An 18,686-nucleotide genomic window follows, 5' to 3' on the forward strand; every position below is an offset into this window, starting at 1 on the left:
GAAGGTGCTCTCTAAAGGCTGTCTTGTCTCTCTGGGTAAAAACTGCATGTCCCAAGGAAATGCAGCTCCTATAGTGTAAGGAGATATTTGGAAGTCTTATACTTAAGTTTTCCATTATTCTCAGAGAAGTAGAAAAAAAGCCTTATTTCAAATAATTAATCTGGGTTGACAAGATAGCTTGGAAGGTAAGGATACTTGTTGCTAAGTATTAACAACTGAATTTGATCCTCAGAATTTACATGATAGAAAGAGAGAACCCATCAGTAGATGTATATTGAGCATATAAAATGAAAGCTACCTTTAGTTGGGGATTAAATTATTATTTTGTCTTGTACTGCTTTATTTAGCGATAGGGTCTTACTACACACACACACACACACACACACACACACACACACACACACCCCAAAGGGTGGTATTCTGGAACTTCCAGTTTCTAATCCTGTCTCTGTATCTTGAAGGCTAGGATAAATGAGTGTGCACAGTTTGGATCTTGGTATATAGGGACTGATGTTTCATGCTCAGTTGTTCATTATGAGTTCATATATCTTTGCTAACAGTAACAGTATTTTCTGTTTTGAGATAAATATTCAAAACATTTTTTTGAGAAATTTCCATTTAGTTCTAGTTTTGCTCAGGGTATTCCCTGTGGAAAGAGAAAAGTTCTTACTGAAGTATTCCTTTGGAGTGAAATTATTTAAAAATAGGAAGATTTTACTGGTTCACCTGTCTGTTTTTATACCACTATCAAGCTGTTTTCATTACTGGAGCTTTATAATAAAGCTTGATGTTAGGGATAGTAATACCTCTGGAAGTTTCTCTGTTGTCCAGTATTGTTTTGGCTATCCTAGGTTTTTTGTTTTTCCATATAAAGTTGAGTATTTTTCTTTTGAGGTCTGTGAAGAATTGTGTTGTGACTTTGATGGGGTTACATTGAATCTGTAGATTACTTTTGGTAATATTACCATTTTTATTATGTTGATCCTACCTATCCATGAACATGGGAGGTCTTTTCATTTTTTGATAATTCTTCAATTTCTTTCTTTTAAAACTTTACATTATTGTCATACATGTCTTTCACTTCTTTGGTTAGTGTTACCCCGAGATATTTTTATATTATTTGTGGCTATTGTAAAGGGTGAGTTTTCTCTGATTTCTTTCTCATCTCTTTTATCATTTGTATGTAGGAGGGCTACTGATTTGATTGAAGACCCTAATATTAATCTACACACCTATAAACATAGTTGTTGACAAAGAAGCTAAAATTATATAATGGAAAAAAAGAAAGCAACTTCGAATCAAACCCTGATATTAATCCACACACCTATGAACACCAGATTTTTTGAAAAGAAGCTAAAATTATACAATGGAAAAAAGAAAGCGCCAAACAATGTTGGTATAACTGGATATCAACATGTAGAAGAATGCAAATAGATCTGTATCAATTCCCATTCACAAAACTCAAGTCCAAATGAATCAAAGACTTCAACATAAATCAAGCCACACTGAAACTCATAGAAGAGAAAGTCCAAAGTAGCCTTGAACACATGGGCACAGGAGACCACTTCCTAAATATAACCATAGTAGCACAGACACTGAGAGCAACAATAAATAAATGAGACCTCCTGAAACTGAGAACTGTAACATGAGGGCCTGCTCTGTTGTCTGAGTTTCTGTCCAGGCCAGTTCCTATAGCTGGCAAGTTCCAAAGAAAATCACACAGAGGTCTCCATAAGATTATAAACTGATTGGTCCATTAGCTCAGGCTTCTTATTAGCTCTTATAGCTTGTATTAACCCATTGTTCTTATCTATGTTAGCCACATGGCTTAGTACCTTTTTCAGTGAGCCAGGTCACTTCTTGCTTCTTCTGTAGGCTGGACAGAACTTGGGAGGAATGGGCTTCCTCCTTCCCAGCATTCTCTTGTTCTCATCGCCCCACCTCTACTTCCTGTCTGGTTGACCATCCTATAATTCCTGCCATATTCTTAAAATATGATTGATAGAATACAGACAATTCTCCCACATTATTTCCCCCTCTTTTTTTTAACAAAGGAAAATATCCATAGTCCATTTTTTTTGGGAATGTGGGTGTAGTATTCCAGGCTACTTCCAGCTAGTTGGGGGCACTGATAATCTTATGAGGACCTAAAGAAAATTTAGAGTTATGATCAAGTCCTAATTGGAGTATCCTGTGAGGCTTGTTGATCTCAGGCAGCATCTTGAATCCGGTCTGGATGTAGAACTCTGACATCCAGGCCATGTGTTTCTGCCTGAGATTTCTCAGGTGGTCTTCCTTGACCAAACTGAATTTTTCTTAACTCAGAATGAATCCACAACCTCTCATTTCCTGTGGAAACAAAAACAAAATCTCTTCTCCAAAGTAGCATACCTATTGACTTCAATTTTGAAGTCTAGGTATTTTCAACATACCTATCTTGGATTAATTCTGCAGCATTTATAAGCAAATATCTTTTAGTAGCTGTTGCTCCTTCCTCAGCATTCAAACAATTCAAAGAGAGCATAATACGATACAGTATCCAGATTCTCTGTGTGTTTTCCATCTTTATGTGGCTTTATTTTAAGCTCTGCTTTTTTAATTTTTACTTTTACTTTTTGAGACAGGTTCTCTGTATATCTTTGGCTGTCCTGGCACTCGCTCTGTAGACCAGGATGTCCTTGAACTCACAGAGATCTGCCTGTCTCTTCTTCTACAGTGCTGGGATTAAAGGTGTGTGCTACCACACCTTGAACTAACAGTAATACCACTCTTGGGAAGATACCCAAAGGATGCACACTCATATCACAAGTACATTTGCTCAACTGTGTTCATAGCAGCATTCTTCATAATGGCCAGAAACCAGAAACAACCTAGAGCCCCTGAACTGAAGAATGACTAAAGAAAATGTGGTACATTTACATAATAGAGTACTACTCAGCAGAAAAAAACCAACAACACCTTAAAATTTGCAGGCAAATGGATGGAACTAGAAAAAAACATCCTGAGTGTGGTAACCCAGACCCAGAAAGACAAACATAGTATGTACTAAGTCATGAGCAGATACTAGATGTGAAACAAAGGATATCCAGCCTACAGTCCATAACCCCAGAGAAGACAGGTAACAGAAATCACTTTAAGAGAGTCAAACATGGGAAGTAGAAAAGATCTGAGAAAATTGGGAGGATGGGGCAGGTGTCAGAGAAGAAAGAGCAGAAGGGGAAAGAGAGAGAAGTGAAGCAGAAAGAAGAACATGAGGGAACTGGATAGTGAGATGGGGGAAAGACTGAGAAGGAGAGCAGGGAAAGAGATAACTGATTGAGGGAGCAATTATGGGGCTAGCAAGGAACAGGGCACTAGGAAACTCCAGAAATCCACAGGAAGAATCCAACTAAGCCTTAAGCAGTAGTAGAGATGGTGCTTAAACTGGTCATCTCCTGTAATCAGATTGATGTCTAACTTGGTTTTATTTTTTGTTTGTTTTGTATTTTTATTGATTTTATTGAGCTATATTTTTTTCTGCTCCCTGTTTGTTTGTCTATTTTGTTGATTTTCTTGAAGTAAAAACTCTTTGTCTCATTGATTCTTTGTATTGTTTTCTTTGTTTCTATTTTCTTGATTTCAGTTCTCAGTTTGATTATTTCCTGCTGTCTAGTATTCCTGGGTGAGTTTGCTCCTTTTTGTTCTAGAGTTTTTAAATGTTCTGGTAATTCACTAGTGTGGGATTTTTCCAGGTTCTCTTTGTAGGCATTTATTGCTGTAAACTTTCCTCTTAACCCTGCTTTTATTGGAACTCATATATTTCAGTATGATGTATGGTCATTTTCATTGAATTTTAGGAAGTCTTTAATTTTTTCCTTGACCCATTGATGCTTCAGGTGAACATTCTTTAACTTCCATGTGTTCGTGGTCTTCCTGGAATTAGTATTGCTGTTGAATTCTAATTTTAAGCTATGGTGATGTAATAAGATACATGGGGTTATTCCAAATTTTGTATCTGTTGAGGTTTGTTTTGTTACCTAGTATGTGGTCAGTTTTTGAGAATATTCTATGAGGTGTTCTGTGTGGGTGATGTGTTCCACAGATGTCTGCTACGTCTATTTGAGTCATGATATCTGTTAGTTCTCTTATTTATCTGTTATGTTTCTGTCTGGCAAACGTATCCACTGATGAGAGTGGGGTGTTGAAGTTGCCTACTATTAGTGTATAGGGTTTAATGAGTTGTTTAAGCTTTAGAGTGTTATATATACATACATACATACATATATATATATATACATATATATATACATATATATATGTATATATATACCCTTGAATTTGGGGCATAAATGTTTAGTATTGAGATTTCCTCTTGATGGTTTTTTTTGTGACTACTATGAAATGTCCTTCTTAGTCTCTTTTGATTGATTTTAGTTTGAAACCTGTTTTGTTAGATGTTAGGATAGCTGCACCAGCTTGTTTCTTATGTCCATTTGATTGAAAAATTTTCCCCAACACTTTACTCTGAGGCAATGTATATCTTTGAGGTTGAGATGTGTTTCTTGTATGCAGCAGAAGGATGGATTCTGTTTTTGTATCCAATCTGTTAGCCTGTGTCTTTTTATAGGTAAGTTCAGTCCATTTACATTAGGAGATATTAATGAACAGTGATTGCTATCTCCAGTTATTTTAGTTTCCGTTGTTGATGATGTCATTTTCTGTGTTTTGCTCTGCTTTGGGATTTGCTGCTGTGAGATCATCTATTGCCTGTTTTTTTGTGGATGTAGCCAAATTCCTTTGGTTGGAGTTTTCCTTCTAATACTTTGTGTAGGGCTGGGTTTCTGGTTAGGTACTGGTTAAATCTGGTTCTGTCATGGAATATCTTGTTTTGCCCTTCTATGGTGACTGAAAGTTTTATTGGGTATAATAGTCTGGGTTGGCATTTATGGTCTCTTAATATTTACATAACGTCTCACCCAGACCTTCTGGCTTTCATTGCTTCTATTGAGAAGTCAGGTGTAATTCTGATAGGTCTGCCTTTATATGTTATTTGGCCTTTTTCCTTTGCAGCTCCTAATATTCTTTCTTTATTCTGTCTGTTTAGTGTCTTGATTATTATGTGTCAAGGGAACTTTTCTTTGATCCAGTCTATTTGGTATTCTATAAGCTTCTTGTATCTTCATAGGCTTATTTTTCTTTAGGTTGGAAATGTTTTCTTCTATGATTTTGTTAAATATATTTTCTGTGCTTTTTAGTTGGACTTCTACTTTTTCTATATCTATTCTTCTTAGGTTTGTCCTTTTCATGATGTCCTATATTTTCTGGATATTTTGTGTTAGCTTTAATGTTTTCTTTGACTGATGAGTCTATTTTCTCTGTTCTGTCTTCAGTGCTTGAGATTTTCTCTTCCATCTCTTGTATTCTGCTGTTTATTTTTGCATTTGTGGTCCCCAATTGTTTTCTCATGATTTTCATTTCTATAATTCCCTTGGCTTGTGTTTTCTTATTGTTTCTATTTCAGTTTTCAAGTCTTGAATAGTTTCTTTCATATATTTGATTGCTTTTTCTTGTTTTTCTTTAAGGGATTTCTTGATTTCTTCCCAATTTTTGTTTGTCTTTTCTTCCATTTCTTTGAGAGAATTTTTCATTTCCTCTTTAAGGGCTTCAAATATTCTCCTAAAGTTACTTTTTTAGGTCATTTTCTTTTGCTTCATCTATATTTGGTTGTTCAAGTATTGCTGTTGTAGGGCCCCTGTTTTTATTGGTGTTGGATTGCTCTTTGTGGTGTTGTGTGTGTTCTTACATTGTCTATCCATCTTTTCCTCTGTTTGGTGTAGTTGGGGCTGTCTGTGTCTCTGGTGATCAATCTTCCATGTGCCAGTGGTTTCAAGGTTAAGATGGTTACTCCTCATGGTGCAGTCAGGGTCATGGTTCCTTTTACCCCATTGGTCACTCTGTGTTCCTGGAGGTTGTTCAGTTCTCCCAGGGGTTGCTCTGCAATACCAGGGTACTTTAGGGCCTGCTTCCACGGAGAATGCTTGCTTAGGGCTCTTTCTGCTGATGTTGCTGCCTTGGGCCTGCTCTGACAGAGGTCACCAGCTCAGGCCTGTTCCAGTGAAAGTTGTTGGCTCAGGCCTGCTTCCTCAGAAGTCACTGATTCACGCCCAGTTGGGCAGAGGTCTTTGATTCAGTAGGGGTTCCCTTGCTCCTGTGGAGGTCACTGCCTCAGTCCTGCTCTAGCAGAGGTTGAGGGCTCAGGGCTGTTTCTGTAGATGTCCCTGAACTGGGCCCATTCTCATTTAGTTCGCTGGCTTGAACCCAGTCCTACAGAGGTCTCTGGCTCAGGTCTACTCCCTCAGTAGTCGCCCTCCTGTTGCATTAATGACTAACTTAATTGTCATTATAAGACACTCCGAAAGTCCAGTCAAAGAGAGGGAAGAGTGATAATATGAAAAAAGGGCTCAAAAATAAGAATGGGAAAGTCCACAGAAACAGCTTACCTGAGTTAGTGGGAGCTAACTGACTCTGGACTGACAGTAGGAAAGCCAGCATAGGGCAAAACTAGGCCCTCTGAAAGTGGGTGACAGTTATGTGGCTGGAGCAGTCTGTGGGGCAACTAACATTGGGACCATACTCTATCCATAGTGCTTGAACTGGTGTTTTGAAGCCCATTCTCTTTGGAGGGATACTTTGTTAAACCTAGATATAGGGCATAGGGCCTTGGTTCTGCCTAAAGGCAGTGCACTAGATATTTTTGACTCCCCATGGAAAGAGTAATCATCTCTGAGGAGTGAATGGATGGTGGGGTGGGTGGAAGGTATTGGGATGATGTGAGAACTGGTATTATAATCTAAAATGAGAAAATGTTGTTTAAAAAAGAATATAAAAGTGTAAATATGGTTTAAAATGATTTTATTTGAATACAGTTTTGTAGAATAAAATATGAAACCTGATAAGGACCAAAAGAAAGAAGTTATTGTGGGTGAGAGATGAGATATGAAAATATGAAAGAACTTTCCTCAATGCTGGGGAGGATTTTAAAAGTGGAGAACAATAGAAATTTTGTTGATGAGTGAGGGTTGCATTTATATATGGATATAATGACAAATATTTAGACTATAATTAAGGATTATGTTGGTATAGTTTCAGATTCTCCTTCAAGATCCATGACTCCACTAGCCCTGGATGGTTGGCTAGTTTTCCAGAAGTAGGCATGATTTCCCTCTTGTTAAGAGGGTATTCAGTTCAATTACAGAGCTGTTGATTACTGCCAAAGTTTGTGTGCCACTATTGCACCTTTAGCATCATTGTGACATGATTCTTGCTTTTATGGTTCATAGGTATCATTGTGGGTAGGACTGTTGGTTGTGTTCCTCCTTTGCAGGTTTGAATGGTGACTTTTGGTATCACGAAAGCTAGTCCTCATGTAGCAAGATTTCAAGCAAATTCCAGCTCAAGAGCCTCTGGGCTTTGTCTGAAGTGCATTGTGTCTTCAGCAGTAGTGATTTAGCTTACCTCTCTGGGACATAACCATCTATTGATGGCCATACTCTATAATGTTTTGGGAGTCTCTTGGACAACTCTGACCAATATCTCAAAAGAGGCCCCAGAAACTAACTTCAAATTGGTCAAAGACATACATGTGTAATCTAAGACAATGAAACTGGTAGAAGAAAACATAGTCAATTCTCTATATGACATAGGTATAGGAAAGGACTTTCTGAATAGGAGTTCATTTACTCAGAATTTAAGGCCAACAATTGATAAGTGGGACTTACTGAAACTAAAGAGCTACTGTGAATATAAAAGCAATTTATCAGTAGAAAAATAACCCCACAGAATAGAAAAATATAAAGAACTTTAAAATTGAAACAAAGAAATCAACCCCTTTCAAAAATGGACCTGAGACTTGGACAAAGAATTATCAAAGAAGAGAGAAAATAGCTAAGAAATATCTCAATTTTTAAACATCCCTGGCAATTAGGGAAATGCAAATCAAGACAGCTTTGAGATTTCATCTTGCCCTACCGAAAATGACAAAGAGCAACAAAACAATGAGCAACATTTGATGAAGGGATGTGAAGAAAGGAAGACCCCATTCACTGTTTGTGAGATTGCAAACTGGTCAGTCACTCTGGAAATCAGTGTGGAGAATCCTTACGGGGAAACAGCTAAAAATTAATCTCCCGTATTATCTAGTTATACCACCCTTTTGCACATTCACAAAGGATGGAATATCCTACTCCATAGACATATGCTCAGGCATGTATATTGCTGCTCTATTTACAAATACCCATGAAATGGAAACTGCCTAAATGTCCTTCAAGGAATAAATGCATAATGAAAATGTGGTTGTTTTATATTATGGAGTACTATTGAGATATAAAGAAAAATGACAGCATGAATTTTGTCAGTTAATGAATGAAACTTCAACCTTTTTAATGAGTGATAATAATAATATTTCCATGTTGGTTAACACAAGTATTTATTAGAACCAACTTGCTTTAAAAGAAACATTAACTCGCTGTACAAAATGTTAGACTACAATATTTTGTCACCAGTTAAATAGTAAGACTTTCAATTCATGCATTACTTGGACAACCCATCAAAAGCCTTAGAGGATTGGCACTTTTACTCTTTTGTCTGCAAAATATCTCAACCAATGATTTTAAATTTCTAATTGATAGCAGGCATTGCTAGCTTGAATCTTTTTGAACTATGGAGATTGTAGAATACAAAGTGAATATTCATTATATGGTTAAATTAAAACCATCACGAAATTAGTGTGTGGTTAAATAATTTATCAGTGTCCACAGCACCTTAAGTCTGAAGTGAAGATAGATGAGACAACCTCTGGATGGAACACTGTTACCCAATATCTGACTTGTAAATGGCTGGCCTTCAGTGATACTGAAATAACCATGTTAATAAATCAAACTGATATGACTTTCAAACTTTGGTGACTTCTTATACAAATATTTTTAACTTCCCTTAAAACTCTTTGATGAGACCCTCATTCTCAATTTTGTCTAAATATTTATTACCAAATAGCGTACTTATTTCAGAAATCCTACCAAGATCAACTTATTCCATAGAAACCCAGAGGGAAATTGGTCAGGATGCATGCCATCATTGGAAATGAATGGGCCTAAGAAGGTGGTCCGTGAAGGCAGATAAACACCACAAGATTTGAGTACTTCTCTGAATGCTATCCAAACCTCCCTGGCCTGGAAATCACACACAGTTAGCCTCCTGAAGTGTCTCTCATCCTCCTGGTCTCCACTAGCAGTAAACAAAGGAACAGGAACAGTTTCTCGTGCCCTGGATATCCTTACTCTGTTCCTGGCTGAAAAAAAAAAAACTCCATGCCAAGGTATATAATTAAACAGAAAGTACAACTGAATCTATGTGAACCTTAGAAAATGCAAGTGACTAGATTTGAAGTCACTTTGAGAGTGACTGTAATTTTTAACCACACTGCACAGAGCCAAAACCATGAACTAGATACTTCGAACTTGAAGGAATAGTAAAAAAAAAACAGTGAAAACTGAAACAAAAGGACAACAACAAAAACTGGTTGAGTAAAATTACAAAGGAGTACATCTGGGAATAATTTGGGGATTCAGAGGAGATTAGCTCTGGAGTTTGTAGATGAATGAGTGATTGTGTACCTGCTACTGACCTGGGGTCACGCCATGCACACATATGACTATAGAAAAGAGTTGTGATTTTGGCTGCCTGATTCTTTTCTGCCTTTTAGGGGTAAGAGAAAGGGGCCGTTTGTCAATGGAAAGGAGCCAGTTGGTTCCTCACTGTTCTACACATACCTCCTTGGGGTTTATTCTTGTAAGGAAGTGGTGAATGAAACCCTTAAAAGGCAGGGCCTCATGGGGGGAAGCTATGTTTTGGTGAAAGTTCCCGAGCTTCTCCAGCCTCTTCTGGTTTTGAGAAAAGTAGAACAACTTGCTCTACAATGTATGTACTTCTATCACAATGAGCCTCTTTACTGCCTGCTCAAAAACAATGGGCTAACTGACCACGGCCTGAGACCTTCACAATGGTGAACCAAAATAAAACCTTTCTCTTTGTAAACTTGCTTGTCTCGGGCATTTGTTACAGTATTGGAGAGCTGTCTTCTGTCTCAGCTTAATGGCCATTTCTCCCATTCCCACATATAGGATATAGGACTTATGGAGGATAAAACATTCGCGCAGCTACAAATGGAGGGCAGAAGGCTTTGTTGCTAGACAAGAACAGTCTGGACTCTTCCCGTGGCTGTTCATTGACTGCTCACTACGCTGCACATCTTCTGTAGGTTTTCTGCTTTTGTTTGAATGAGCTCAACCAAACTAAGATTGATAGTTGCAGCTTCATTCTGATGGTGGAAAGTAATATGGACAGGAGTCCAACTTTACTCAGCATTCCTGTCCCAGACTGAAAACCAAGGGCAGGCTGCAGCTAATTCTCTTCTTTCTCAAGGGACTTTGTGCTGGGCAAGAATAGTGGAGTCTTTAAGTCCCGAGTGAGTATAACTAAACAAGGGGTCATTGCCAAGCTTAGCCTTTCACCAATACTACCAATGCTTATTCTTCTGCATCTCTGGCTCCTGGTGAGTTTTGGGAGCTCCTGCTGGAAATACTCACCACTCCTATAACTTATATTTTAGGCTATGATCCTCCTGTTTAACTTTTCCTTTGTTCTTTAACTATCCTCCATTTAATGGAAAAATTTCATTTCAAAGCCTGTCAATTTAATGAAGTTACCCATTCTTTCTCCCATGCCTGTCACTGACATGGTTCCCTTGACATTTTCCTCTGTCATTTAAAGTATGCAGAGAGAAGGAAGAAGCATAATTCATCATCTTGTTCCAAATAAATTCCATGTCATTGGAAACTCTTGACTTCCTTTGAAATCGAGAACTTTGAGGTGTCCCAAATTCTTTCCTCAGGCACCTGCCACATACACTTTGCCAAAGTGCAGGCCACCTTTGGATGTTGTATGCTTTGAATGCTTTATGCCCCTCGTACAGTACAAGGCCCCTGCAGTAGCCATAACAAGCTATGCATTGCCTTCTTCCTTACAGATATATGCTGTGAATACACAGATGTAAAAGGAGGCAGCAATAATCTTTAACATGTTTCAGATACGTGTTAAGTGGCAATCATTTGGCTTACGGTTCCATGTTAGGAGGTCCTTCTGTATTTGTATTGATTTCATTGATTGAATAAAGAAACTGCCTTGGCCTTTTGATAGGGCAGAAAATTAGGTAGGCAGAGTAGACAGAACAGAACGCTGAACAGAAGAGCAGAGTCAGCAGACACCTTGAATCTCCGGCCTGGAACAGACATAGGTTAGAATCTTGCCGGTAAATCAAAGTCATGTGGTGATACACAGATTTAATAGAAATGGGTTAATCAAGATAAAAGAGTTAACCAAGAAGAGGCTAGGTATAATGGGCCAGGCAGTATTTAATTAATACAATTTTTGTGTGGTTATTTCAGAAGTTAAGCTAGCCGAGCAGCGGGATGCAGCCCGCACCTCCTACTACAGTTCTATTTATTTAATCCTTGCAAATATGAATTTCTCCAGTCTTCACTTTCCCAAAGAGGAATTCAGTGTCTTTTAGAATTTAAGCCACGGTCTTTGTGCTGGTAAGGGCAATGAGAATGACATCTAGGTTGAAACTGCCCAAACAAGCATGTATAAAATTCTGTCTTGTAGCTTCTCATTTGCATGTATATTTATTTATCTGGGAAATAGGTTAAAATTAAATGCTTTTTCCTATTGTTTTGGAAAACGAGGACAAATTTGAATACTCTTGGAATTGTCAAACAGTGTGAGGCAAAATAAATGTGTGTGGGAAGAACTCCAGTAACTCAGAGTTACAAATAAATTATAAATGGCCACATGGAAATTTATCATAGTGTCTGGTGAATGGGATGTTTTTCCAATCATTTCTATGAGACGAAACAAGACCAACACTTATACTCTTCTACCTCCAGGTCAATCTCTGGTATCATGTCAGTGTCTAAACAAGGGCCTTTTCTTTTTCCACACCATACATGTGCGCTGAGGTGTGCTGATGCTTTCCAGTTCTGCAGTTTCAAAGGCCTTTTCCAAGCATCTTGTGTTTCTGAAGTTATAACCCCCTTTTCTACCCACTACCTCATGATGCCAGCAATTCCACATCTATCTCTGGAATTCATCTAAACTCATTTGAGCTAGTGTTCCTGGGACTGTCATAGTTTCTTCAGGGAGAACAAAGGCAGCCACAACGGAGCTCACACCCTGAGATAAAGGCTGCACAGAACTTTATCTAGGGCTTGTAACGTTCACTCCCATCTCCTCCAGTCAGTGATTTCTCACCTCTGAGATTTGCTTTCTGAGTTATTAGACAGGAGTTGGCATAATGATGATTCTAGAAAAAAATAAGTCCAAAATGTGTGCAAGTCTTATACTAGAAATATGTTTTACCTCTGAATAGAATGTCTTCCCTGTAGGAAAATATAGTATTTGGGGATACAAACTAAAATGGATGCATGCCCACTAAGATACTGAAGCACAACAAGTTCTGGGGCACTTTCTGACTAATATATTCAGGAAACCTGTGCAGTTTTTGTTTTCTTAAAACTTTACTATTAGGAGCCAGGGAACTAGTACAGTGGGTAAGAGCGCTGGCCGCTCCTTTAGAGGATCCGGGATTGATTTCAAGCACCCACATTCTGCAACCCCTGTCTAGGGTTTTCAATGCCCTCTTCTGGCCTCTGCAGGCACTGCATGCATATGGTGCATAGACTTACATACAAAGAAAACACCCCCCACACATAAAATGACATAACAATTAAAAATTATTATTGCTAGTCAACTAATACAAATCAGCTAATGAAAATATGACAGTATGTGGACATGAGCTCACATTTGTTACTCATTAGATATTTTCAGGGTTTGTTTGTTTTTTAATGCTGTTGTTTGTGGATGAGATCAAGGCTACGACCTTTTACATGTTATGCTTTGGATTGGCCACTGAGTCGATACATTTTTATTCCTAAAACTTTTTGTGTTGTATCCACTAACTTACAAAATGTGATTGTTTGTAGATATACACAAGTATACGCAAAGAAATATTATGTTTTCCATTTGCATGTGAATGTGCATGCACACACACGTACACACAACACTACAGTAAAATGTGAAGTGTGCAAAATGGACAATTTCATATTTTTGTGGTAATTGGGAAGCACTCTTTGGAAAGCAGAGTGGTATTTCTAATATATATAAAGTTGCTTCTAGTCAGTGAAGTAATAATTTCACTTTTAATTTTAATGTTGCTCAAAATTTTTGAAGACTTATCCAGTAAACCATGCTTAAAAGTAGGACCCAAGTGATTTACAAGGGCAACGGGTTGCTGACATTAATGACAATCAGGAGACAAGTGCTGTATTCTCTGTGCTGGTTTCGGTCCTGAAGCATCGAAAAGCAATCGCGTTTGAACGAGCTGTAAGGAATATTTGAGTACTGATATGCTTGTAAATGGAATCATAAGAAAAGAACTATGTCGAGAGACATACATAAGGAAGTAAATGAGAGAAAAAGAGAGAGAAGGAGGAGAAGAGAGAGAGAGAGAAAGAGAGAGAGAGAGAGAACAAGTATAGACCACCAATTTCCATGTAGAAGAAACTTCTGGAACACAATGGAGAGTAAAAATGGCCTCAGCAATATGTGCCTGGCATTTAAGCTAAGAAACACCAAATCCAATGCACAGAAATGTCAGCATCATGCACCAAGTCGCGGTAATAGAATAAAGTGATGACACTGTCCGCAAAACATAGGAAGAAAATTCTTTAAACTGCAAGTGCTATTCAGTTCCTTTAAATGTTTTATCCACCAAGCTTTGGCCTCTAGAGAACATGTGCCTGTGATTGCTTTAGAACTATCTTGATTACGAAAGTCCGTGATAAATACAAGTGTGTGTGGCTGTGTACACACTCTATACACATGCCCTGTGTTTAGATAAGACCCCAACACTTTGATTCTATAAATACATACAGTGTGATTGGCTTCCCTGTAAATTACTTTAAATTTCCACCAAAGGCAGTGTTTCACTAATTTAGAGAAATCTCGTTTGCTGTGTTTGTGGCACTGTGCATCCTCATAACAGGGTTTATGACGGAAGTCTGCCTTACCTTCCTTCTACACTCCTTCTAAGGCATACCTACCATTCGGTTTTATTCTGCTTTGCTTCATCGTTGTCTATGAAAACCGCATGGACATACTTTAATCACACTCATTATTAGCGTACTTTAATTTTAAATCTGTTAACTAAGATCCAGGGTGTTCAGAGTGTGCTTGAGTCGTAAAGAGGCCGGAAATCTGCCTTTCGATCTCCTGGAAATGCCGTATGAAATATCGAGCAAAAGACCGGCCTAATTGCAATTTCCTGTGATTCGGAGTGCCTTTTAATAAAACCTACTCTTTTTATGTTTGGCTATAGTCTGCCTTCTGGATTGTGTGACTTGACTTCAGAAATTACTTCGATGAGATTATTTCCTTGAATTTTTATTCCCAGGATATGTGCAGTCATATTCTTTATTCCATAATGAAAAAAATTAATAAAACACTCAAGAAAGAAATGAAGCGCACTCCCAGCAATTGAGCATAATTACAAGGAGGTTTATCCTGACTCTGGGAACAATGAACACATTAAAGGAGCTGCAGGGTGGTCACTGTTGACTGGAGGCACAAAGGAGAGACCACTCAGGACAAGGGGGAGACTAGCTGGAGTCCAGCTGAACCCACCAGCAAGACAAAAATACTTTGCACTGCTAGTTGTGGCTGACTTCACTTTCCGTGGGCTTCGGGACAGCGTGGTATTATGTGAAATCCCAGGATTTCTGATAACACACCACACGTAGAGCTGCATTGAGAACAAACATATTACCCAAACAGTATGAATTCTAAAGTACTAACAGGTACATAAAACCCTGGGTGGAAGGTTTGGGATGTCTTCCATAAATCTAAAAGCAGCTGGTTAATATAGTTAGAGGACAGAAAAAAAAATTAGACACTTTAAAGCATTTTTCTACCCCAAAACCCACCCCCAAACACACATATGAAATACACTTTATCAAATGATTTGGGAGGCAGCTGCCTGATTGTCCAGATGTCTGAAAACACCTGTAGAATTAACTTTGATAAGTGAAATGGCTGGTTTTAGATTTTAAGAAAAAAAATGTTTTAACATTTCCTCAGGTCATTAAAAACATATTTCTGAACCCCCAAATTGATTTGAAAAGTATGACTTCATGAAGTCTGATTTGTATTTCTTTCTAAGAGCTCAAGGTTCCCTAAATATTTCAGGAAATTTGGACAGCTTCTGCATGTCCTTGATGTTCTGAAGCTTCATGCATCATGGCATGTTTTGTTTCTATGACTGCTTGCTTTTCCCTGACAGTGGGGGCTTTTTTTGTCTCCAGGTCTCCATGTTGCCCAGCCAAGTCTACTGACTCTCAAGTGAGCCTCCTGCCACATGTAGGTGGACTGAGAGGTGTGTACCATAGGCAAGGCTCGTATTCTGAAAAATATACATTTTACTGAACTGTGTGGATATCATCTAAATCTTAAAACTTATGCAACTGAGAGATTTTTCGCCAGAAAAATTGGTTGCCTAAGTAATTTCCTTGTAAATATCTTTCACATCCATATTTTCATCTTTTTTTCCAAATACCCCTTTATTACATATGGATGTGATATACTATGCTTTATCTTTGCAGCTTTGTTCTCTCTCTCTCTCTCTCTCTCTCTCTCTCTCTCTCTGTGTGTGTGTGTGTGTTTGTGTCTGTGTGTTGTTGTTGTTGTTGTTGTTTGTCTTTCTGTCTTTCTCTAGCTCTTAAATGTAAATAGACACGCATGCCCTGGAAACCCAGCTAGAGTTTATCCTCACTATTCTTGTTGCTATCTTTAGAATTATTTTCCTTTATCCATCACATTGTATTTTTAATTTCTAAAGTCAGTTTCTTTGTCTCTGGGTGCTTATCTGTATTAATGTAAACTTTTGGACTTATTTTTTTTTAGTAAAAATATCTTCCTCAAACATTCATACTTTATAATTTTATTTTAAATATTTTCCAAAATAAGATACCTCACATATGCCAGTATTTGATTTTGTGCATATTGAAAGGAGATCCTGCTTGTCTGTTCCAGAGAGGAATGATTCTCCATCTGTTTAGGAATGACCTTGGAAAATTTTGTACCTGGTTCATAGTTAGCTCATTCAACCAGACACAAAAATTCTTCAAGTTAAACTTGAAATCCTTTTATATTATTGTAGCAAAAACATTCATCATTCAGCAATGTGTGCTTCATTTCCTAGTTATTTTCATTCATTACTTAATTTAACTTCTCTTCCTTATTTACTATGAATATCAGATACCTTGTTATATTTTATGTGCCCCCTCCCCCACTAAACTCGCTGCCAGTCACCAGCAAAGGCCATATCCACATTTTAACTACAATGAAGATGAGTTAACCATGTAAATTTGTGTGCACTGGCATTTAATTTAAAAAACAATAAATTAAAAATAATAGCAATGGGTCAGTATCTATTGCATACATAGAAAATGATTGCTTTTAAAATAAAGAAGTTTGAATCACTGTGAGATTTCTGCATATTTTCTCTCCCATGAAATGTTTGTTGCCCACACCCTCCTCTGTATATTCCCTGTTATGGTGGCACATTTGCTAGTATCTGTGGAGTGGTGTCGGTTTACTGTTGCTATGGGTGAATGCATTGTCACTTAATATTTTCTGTATGTTAAAAAACTGAAGTTAACCAGTTCTCAGTGGGACTTCCTCTTCTCTATCTAACTTTCACTGGAGGGTGCCCTAAGCTCAGATGTCTGACATTATCTGGAGGATGACCCTGCACGGAGCTCCCTGCAAATGCTGTATGACTCAACACATAAGTCTCACACTTTCCTCCTGTCCATATGATAAATGAGTGCTGTGTTATGACCAATCAACCCTTCATGCCCATAACCCTAAGAACCCTTGTATATGATTACCCCTGGTACAATAAAATGAACTGTCTCTCTGAAGTTGATTCTCAGGATTTCTTTATGCTCAAAGCCATCCAAACTCTGCTCTCTGCTTCGACTCCATTTGCCCTCGTGGGACAATGACCAACAACCCCCGAAGAAAAGGAAACCCACAATATACCACATACACACCACACACATATGCAAACAGCACACAAACACACACACCATATACACTTACCACATATACACATCACATACACACACAACACACATATACACATACACACAGCAGTACACACACACACTACACAAATTCACACATATGCACACACAACACACACATGCATGTGCACACACATAAACATACACATATGCATTATATATATGCACACACTACACGTATGTGACCTTTATTTAAATAAAAAAATCATAAAGCCTGTATTGGAGAAAATTATTTCTCTTTCCAAACATAAATTTTAAACCCACATGGAAACAAAGCTGGTATGGAATAATAAAAGCAGAGGCAGAAAAACCAGCAGGAAAATGACAATATGGTGGACATAAAAGCAGAAACAAAGTGTAGATCTCCCATAATTTATGCTATCCAAAGTTTATGAATACGAAAACAATCTATTCATCTAATTTTTAAGGTATCATTTTTAGGGTCAATAGAGGAAAAAATTCTTTCAAGTTGAGAATTTGACGTTTTCATGAATATGTGTATTAACAGAACTCGCAGAATTATAGCTTTACCAATCGATGCTGTCCTACTATAAGTGACCATAGTAAAAACAAAGTAAAATAATATTTTAAATGACCTTTTTTTTTAGATTTTACGGTTTCATTGGTCAAACACTACTGCTATAAACCCCCTGCTTAGCATCTAAGTATCAAAGGGATTAGTTAGCAGTTTTACTTGTGGTAGAGGTGGATTCATCTCCTAATTAGGATGACCTAGCTGTAAAGCTTGTTCAGTCTTGCTCTAACCTTCCTTTGGCCTTGCCCATGGACTTTATTAGCTGCATACTAACACTCTGATGCAGACTCCTGAGAGGAGGAAAGAAAATGCATTTTCCAACCAGCCACAGTATCAGGTCAACAGCCCTGAGCTTATGGCAGCCACTCCGAGGCTCTTCCACAGGACTGCAGGAGAGATAAAACAGCACCTTGCTGCTCAATCCAGTAAAAAGACCCATGTTCTCTTTCATCTTCAAACAAAGGAGAGAGAAGCTTATCCGCGCACACCTGCAGCTGGGCTAATTTTGGCTTTCCTCATAATTCGTGCCAAAACCAAAATCTGGACAGAGAACATAAAGAAAGCTAGTGTGCTCATCTGCAACGATGATTTTTTTTTCTCCCTCCCAGAGCCTCTGGAAGAGGTGAAGAGCAGAGGCCAGGAGGATGACTCAGCAGTTGTGAGAGCTTGCTGCTGTTCTCCACAGGGCCTAAGTTCAGTCCCCAGCCCTGGCATGCAGCTGCCCACACCTGACTGTCTGTAGCCCCAGCTTTTGGGGGAAAGGGGTCTGATGCCCTTTCAGTGCTTCATGGACACTGGAACACACACACACACACACACTAAAATAAAATGCTCTCCAAATAGATGATGATGGTAGACACTCATCCCTTAGTTTCAAAAAAATATTACGCAAAATTTTATTTATTTAGTTATTT

Source organism: Myodes glareolus, chromosome 10 (genome assembly GCF_982192425.1).
Source record: "Myodes glareolus chromosome 10, mMyoGla1.1, whole genome shotgun sequence".
NCBI lineage: Eukaryota > Metazoa > Chordata > Mammalia > Rodentia > Cricetidae > Myodes > Myodes glareolus.